The sequence below is a fragment of the Lolium rigidum genome, chromosome 1 (assembly GCF_022539505.1).
Source record: "Lolium rigidum isolate FL_2022 chromosome 1, APGP_CSIRO_Lrig_0.1, whole genome shotgun sequence".
Lineage (NCBI taxonomy): Eukaryota > Viridiplantae > Streptophyta > Magnoliopsida > Poales > Poaceae > Lolium > Lolium rigidum.
The window spans coordinates 344,277,644-344,284,791 of NC_061508.1; the positions used below are offsets into that span (position 1 = coordinate 344,277,644).

Here is a 7,148-nt window from a genome sequence, read left to right on the forward strand (position 1 = left end):
TAGAGATTATCCCCACAAAAACTCTAATACCAAACAAGGCAAAGTAACTATAATTATTGATAGTTCAAGGTTGCATCCTAACTAGTTTTGGGTCGAGGGTTGTAAGTTAAACTTAGGCGGTAGTTTGTTTGTACACTGCTTCTAGGAACAGAATCAGAATTTATGAGAAAGAAAATCAGAATGGAGTAAAAATTTCAACTGTGTATTGCTCTTTTGTCCGAAAATACGGACGTCGATGTAGCCGAGCTCCATTTTAAGGCCAGCGAGTATAAAAAAGATTCTCTATGAGATCATCTCTATATTATCTCTAATGCAATTGTGTCATCTTCGGTAGAGGAGAGCTTTCTTTGGAATAGTCTGACCCAGGGAGAATAGAGTTATTACAAGGGGAGAGATACGGAGAATGAGTTATTACAAGATCAAGCTAATTAGATCGAATCTCGTCAACATACATTACTTTAGGAGTAATTTTTTTGAGAGTTACGTAAGTACTAATTAGTGAAGTATTTTCCAATATTCATTCTTGTCAGATGACCCCAATGACCCCAATACCATAACAGTTCGGTCAGTTCCGTCCGTCCATGTTTAAGACAATGTTGGACCAGTTGTATGGCCCGGTTCCTGTAGAATATGGTGACCCAACGCAGCCTCCCACCATCTATTTGGTCCCCGAGGAGCTTACAAACTTGGATCATAATCCCCGAGGACAACATGTCCCTGTTGCTGTTTATCTGGGCAGGCCTGTTCCGCACCGTCATCCTCGGGGAATTCGAAGGCTTGAGAAATACAAATGGTGCTGTTTGCGTCAGCTCATCAGCCGGCACAGTCGCCTCTTGGAGCCTGCCAGGACTCCAGCTGTACTGGACGGATGTTTCGAGAGCGTGAATAAGGGTCTCCTGCCTCGAATTCGCGCATCCTACTCTGAAGAAATCTCAATGGATTTGGGCAACAGCGACAACCAGGTGGCCCGGCTTATGCTAGAAGACGGCTGCTTCATCCTACACCGCTTGCTCAAGTACGCGCACCGCGCGAAAATGGAAGCTGATGGCGGCAGCAATCAGTTTGACGACGATGAGGACTGGACTCAGGTTTACGGCAGGTGCTTCCTCTGGCAGTTCGTGACACGCGACCTGCTGCTGCTGGAGAACCAGATCCCTTTCTTCGTGATCCGGGAGCTTTTTCAGCAGCTCAGGAACGAGGATGAGTCAGAAGAGCTCCTCGTGAGTGGCAGCCTCAGGCTTTTCCGGACCCTTCGTCCCCAGATGCTGCACAACTCGAGCATCACATGCAACGACGTGCACCACCTGCTGCACCTCTTCTACCTCTCTGTCGGCAGGCCGACGACTGACCGCCAGCAACATTCCCGCCATCGCCAGGGTGGCGAGCTGCTGTCGGAGCTACCGCAGTGGATCCCGTGCGCCAAGGAGCTGAAGGAGGCCGGGATCCGGTTCAAGACGAGGAAGAACGCCACGAGCTTCCTTGACATCAAGTTCGCCCGCGGCGTGCTGGAGATCCCGCAGCTGGAGCTCGACGACCTCAGCGAGTCAATGTTCCGGAACCTCATCGCGTTCGAGCAGACATACCCGGACACCGCGCGGGACGTCTCCACCTACGCCTTCTTCATGAACTGCCTCATCACCTCGCCGGAGGACATGAGGATCCTGGGCCTGCGTGGCATCCTTGTCAACCATCTCAACAGCAGGAGCATTGCCTGGCGATTTTTCAGCGACATAGTCGCCCAGGTGCACTGGTCCGCCGACAACTACCTGGTCGGCATAATGGGCGCGGTGAACAAGTACAGGGACAGCAGGCGCCACAAGTGGCGTGCGGCGCTCGTGCGCAACTATTTCACCAATCCCTGTGTGATCATGTCGGTGCTCGCGGCCCTGCTCCTGCTCGCCCTGGCCATGCTGCAGAGCTTCTTCACTGTCTATCGCCACTTCAAGCCCCCAAACCCCAAGTAAGAGCACAACACAGGTAAGTTTAGCCGGTAATGTTATGTTCGGAGAACATCTCAGTTGCTGCTTTCAATAAAACTGGACCATGTATTGGGGGGCGGCTTACAATACTATCTAACCATGGACCGGAGATTTAAATTGCTTCCGATCTTAATTTGGCCATGTGTAGCCTGCTATGCGCATGTATGATGATTGCATAATGTTGCTTATATTTCTTCAGCGGATTGCGTGTTGATGTATTCCCTTGTATTCAGTACTCTTATTGTAAACTGAATTGAGTCATTGCCATAGATATATACGTCCCGATTCACAAATAAGTGCTTGTTTTCCCCAGGTACACAAATGGAATTCTATAAGCAGTCCAATTGTCAGTTTGTATTGACCATATCATTTTCTGTTACAAACTACAAAGGCCTATTTGATTTGCTGTTATCCGTCCATAGTACTTCATCAATTTTTAAGCGGCATGCCTCTAGTGCTGTTCAATAGACTCTGTATGAGCCCCCCCCCCCCCCAAAAAAAAGGAGACTCTCTATGAGTGTTTATATGTGTACACTTGAATGTCGTACCCGGTGTTTCGAAATACATTACTTAATAAAAAACTACAGCAATACAAAATAGTAATTCCTCCGTTTTTGTATAAAATGGCAATAACGCATTTCAGGTACTCTCCCGATTCGTTTCATAAGGCATGCACGTACTTTTAACAAAACTTTGACCACTAATTTTGTCAACAAAATATGAGATATATGCTATAAAAGTTATTTCATTTGATTTATAGTTTAAAAGGTTTCAGATAGTATAATGTTTGTGACATATAATTTACACATATTTTACCAAATTAATGGTCAGAAAATTTGTTAAAGGAAAACTCTATTGTGCAACCGGCTGAAGCATCAACCGGTTCATGTCGTCTTGTTGTTCGCCCACCTCCCAATAGAGTGCACCGGCCCAAGTTTGCATCATCCAACTCATCTTGTCATCTCCCCTTCCTCGTCACCCAGCGACATGCACACCAGATTGGTCGGGTCCGTGCTCAGCCAGCTTTTCACTCACATTTTACACTTTGTTAGTGTTTTTTTGTTGAATATAATTGGCATATCGGGATAGAAATTCTAAAAATATGCTAACATAATTTTATTCAGATATGGATATATCTATTTTCATATCCACATTTGATGCAAAATCCAATATCACATTTGTTTTTGCATTTGTAAAACCAATTTGGGTATCTACCACATCCATTTTTATGCTCACCTGGATTCGGATATTACCGTGGCCATTTTTTATTTTACGATATGAATGTCTAATAAATTGGATTATCTATTATCAGTTCCCACAACTACATAAGAGAATGAGCGGGAGCGAAAAGTAAAGAAAGCAGAGCAAGCAGTTTCCTTTTTCTATTTACTCTTATGTTCTCATCTAGTATCCAAAACTCTCTTTCTTTCCCTTTATATACATCGAGAGACGGTCATAGTCCTCCAACAAATAGCACCCACAGTCACTCTCTTTAACCATCATTAGTTTAGCTATTGCCTGCCTTTATCCAAAGCTCTCTATAGTCGATCTAGATCAGCTGCTCCCAGCTTGATTATGCACTTTGCGTCTTTGCCACTCTATCTTCCTCCCTAAGTTCAGATCAGCACCATGAGCGACATGAGCGGTAACGACGACATGAGCAACATGGGCGAGCCTCAGAGTGAGATGGTGGGCGCCAAACCAAAGCTTGGCACCTGGGAGCATCAAGTTGATACTCCATCTCGTAGGTCAGTACATCAAAACCAGGCCTAATGTTCACTACAAGAAAATAGAAAAGAATATACACGAGATCGAATCTGGCTTGGATTATGACCACAGCCTGCGTTGTCCTCCCCATTCTTTTGCTCTTTTTATAAAAAAAAACTTGTTGTTCTTGGTTCAGTTTTTTTGTGCTCCAGGACTATTGTCTTGAGGGGGTGGTGAGGCTCGAACTCTGGCTGTTCAGTACAACTTCACATGTACTAACCTAGTAAGCATCAGAGTCTTTCTCAGGACTATTGTCTTGAGATTTCTTGATTTTGGGTTTTTCTTTTGGAAGTTTATGCGAACTTGGTGAAACATATGAGTAGTGCAAAGCCTAAACATCATGAGTAGTAAACCGAATGATAGATGCATTGTGTTATTTGTGTGGGTACTGCTGCCAAACTCGTCGACTTATGCAGGGTGCCATGGGCTATCATTTTCTGCTTGTCAAATCATCTTTATTTAATCTTCATTTTGTCCATAACACTGCGTTTTCCAGATACCCCGTTGTGTCATTTGTGAATGAAGTCCATACCGCGTCAGCCCCAGCACCAGAACACTATGAGCTTATCGGGGCCATTCGCAACATCTGGACTAATCCAGGACGTTCAGGTCTATAACCTTCTCCATTCTTTTTAACGCATCAAAAGGAATGTGATTATAGCATTCAATTCTGAATTGTAGTTTCACTTAGCAGAAGATACTATTTGTTATAAGCTGCATTTAAATCTGGATGGTACTAATTAATCGAGGCTTCATGGTGCCAGGCGCTATGCTTTCATGTGCAGAAATTCACGAATATAGTTTTTTTTTCAGAAATTCAGTTTTGAGGCATACACAGAAATATATACATACTCAAAATAAATAGATAACTTCCAAATATTTTGGAAATACTTGGACCACATATACATAAATCTAGGCATGTAATATCACATTTCAACCTACCCAAACTACCATAAAATGTTTGATTGCAGTGCTTTTGAATCTAGACTAGATAGTTTTGCATTGTTATGATCAGGTATATCCAGATATTGATATATATTTTAAAAAATACATATAAGCTTGCTCGGATTATGTATTCATAATCGTGGTGCAAGTGGGTTTCAGTCATCTTGTTAGCTTTCAGGGCTATATATTCCTAGAATAATCAGGGAAAAAACTATTTTATCATATCAATAAAAAAAGGAAACAAGATCCCCACCATTATTTTCATGTGCTACGATGCATCTATCATCCTCTGAACTATGTGGCGTCCACCTATGGTTCACACGAACTGCCGGAAGCTATTCACGCCAGCTTGATACTGTCACCATGACCATCAGTATATACTTTTTTGCTCCGGATGTGATGCTAACTGGCTGCTTTATGCAAATTGCGATCATTAAGAAAAGTAGCTGAGAATACTCAACAGAATAAAGCAACATATCTCAACGTGTACTGATAATTTAGCATCAGTCCGAAAGGAATTTTGTTGTATCTCAGATATGATCAGTCAACAGTACATAAATATAGACAGTTTATACGATGATGTACCTATTCCATTACTTTTGAGTTAACATCAGTATACCGTACCAGGAATAAATTCTGAGTCGATAGCTTCTAGGATACTATACGGCCTGTTAGATCACTGTATCAGCATGAGCACAGTTTTGTGTTAACATCACACTATAAAAAATTAAAAATGGCTAGTTCACCAATGCAAATAAACTACCTGCTACATCAGTACATGCACAAGAATGTAACTTGGAAAGTTTTGGAATAATAGTTTTAGCCTCAGCCATCTTTGAGAGCTAGGTTTAGTTGAGGATATCCCTGCAGATTACAAACCCATGCCAATCTGCAGCATAAAAATATATTGTGTTTTGACTAAACTGACCTTCTTTTGTTCTTGCATTGTCAAAACTCCAACTTCATCAATGAGACGAGGATTGAAATTAAGAACTAGGTAAAATTTAACTGTGTATTGGTCTTTTCCTCAGAGATCAGCGACATGCATGTAAACAAGCGCTATTTTAAGATAATGCTAAAGAAATTGTGCAGCGCAGTTCCTGCAGTATATGGTGACTCGCAGCAACCCACCATCTACATGGTCCCCCAGGAACTTTATAACTCTGGTTATGACGCCAGGGGAGAATATGAGCCAGTTGCTGTTTGTCTAGGCAGCAGAAACTCCAAGATTGGTGGTCTTCCCCCGTGCAAGTACAAAGAGAGCTTGGTGCAATTTGATAAGTACAAATGGTGCTGTGTGCGGCAGCTTATTAGCCGGCACTGTACCCTTTTGGAGCCCGCCAGGACTGTGGTGCTACTGGACAGATGTTTCACGAGCATGAAACGCATTTTGCCTCAAATTCAGGCCTCCTACTCTCAAGGCACTTTGAGGACTTCGGGTTCCCATCCCGAAGATGAGGTGGCCGAGATGATGTTACTCGACGGTTGTTTCATCCTACACCGCTTGCTAAAGTATGCTCGCCGCGCGAAAATGGAAGCTGATGGCTACAGAGATCAATTTGACGAGGATGGTTACGATCGAGGACTGGACTCAGGTATACGGCAAGTGTAGGGTGTGGCAGCTGGTGACACGTGACCTGCTGCTTCTGGAGAACCAGATCCCCTTTTCCGTCATCCGGAATCTCTTTCAGCAGCTCAGGAATGAGGACGAACCCGAAGAGCTCCTCGTGACTGGCAGCCTCAGGCTTTTCCGCTCTCTTCGTCCCCAAATGTAGCACCGCTCACACATCGCATGCAACAAAGTGCACCACCTGCTGCATCTCTTCTACCTACCGCCGAGCCTACCGCCGAGCCAACGCCAGCAGCAGCACTGGCACCGCCAAAGTGACGCTTTGCTGCCGGAGCTTCCACAGTGGATCCCATGCGCCAAGGAGCTGGAGGAGGCCGGGATCCGGTTTCGGAAGAGAAGTAATGCAAGGAGCTTCCTGGACATTGTCTTCGCCCGTGGCGTACTGGAGATCCCGCAGCTGGAGCTCAACGACTCCAGCGAGTCGCTGCTCCGGAACCTAATCGCGTTCGAGCAGACTTACCCTGACACCCCGCGGGACGTCTCCACCTACGCCGTCTTCATGAACTGTCTCATCACCTCGCCGGAGGACATGATGATCCTGGACCTGCACGGCATCCTCGTCAACCATCTCAACAGCAGGAGGGACGTCGTCTGGCGATTCTTCAGCGACATCGTCACGCGGGTGCACTGGTCCACCGACAACTACCTGGTCGACCTGATGGGCGCGGTGAACAGGTACAGAGACAGCAGACGGCATAAGTGGCGTGCTGCGCTTGTCCGCAACTATTTCAGCAACCCTTGGGTGACCATGTCGGTGCTTGCTGCCCTGGTCCTGCTCGCCATGTCTGTGCTGCAGACCTTCTTTGCTGTCTATGCCTACTTCAAGC

The 7,148-nt window shown here is 45.0% G+C and overlaps 1 pseudogene; it reads right to left on the reverse strand.

Moving 5' to 3' along the window:
- Positions 1–1,205: 1,205 nt before the first annotated feature.
- Positions 1,206–3,479, reverse strand: LOC124664208 (annotated as a pseudogene).
- Between the last annotated feature and the right edge of the window lie 3,669 nt (positions 3,480–7,148).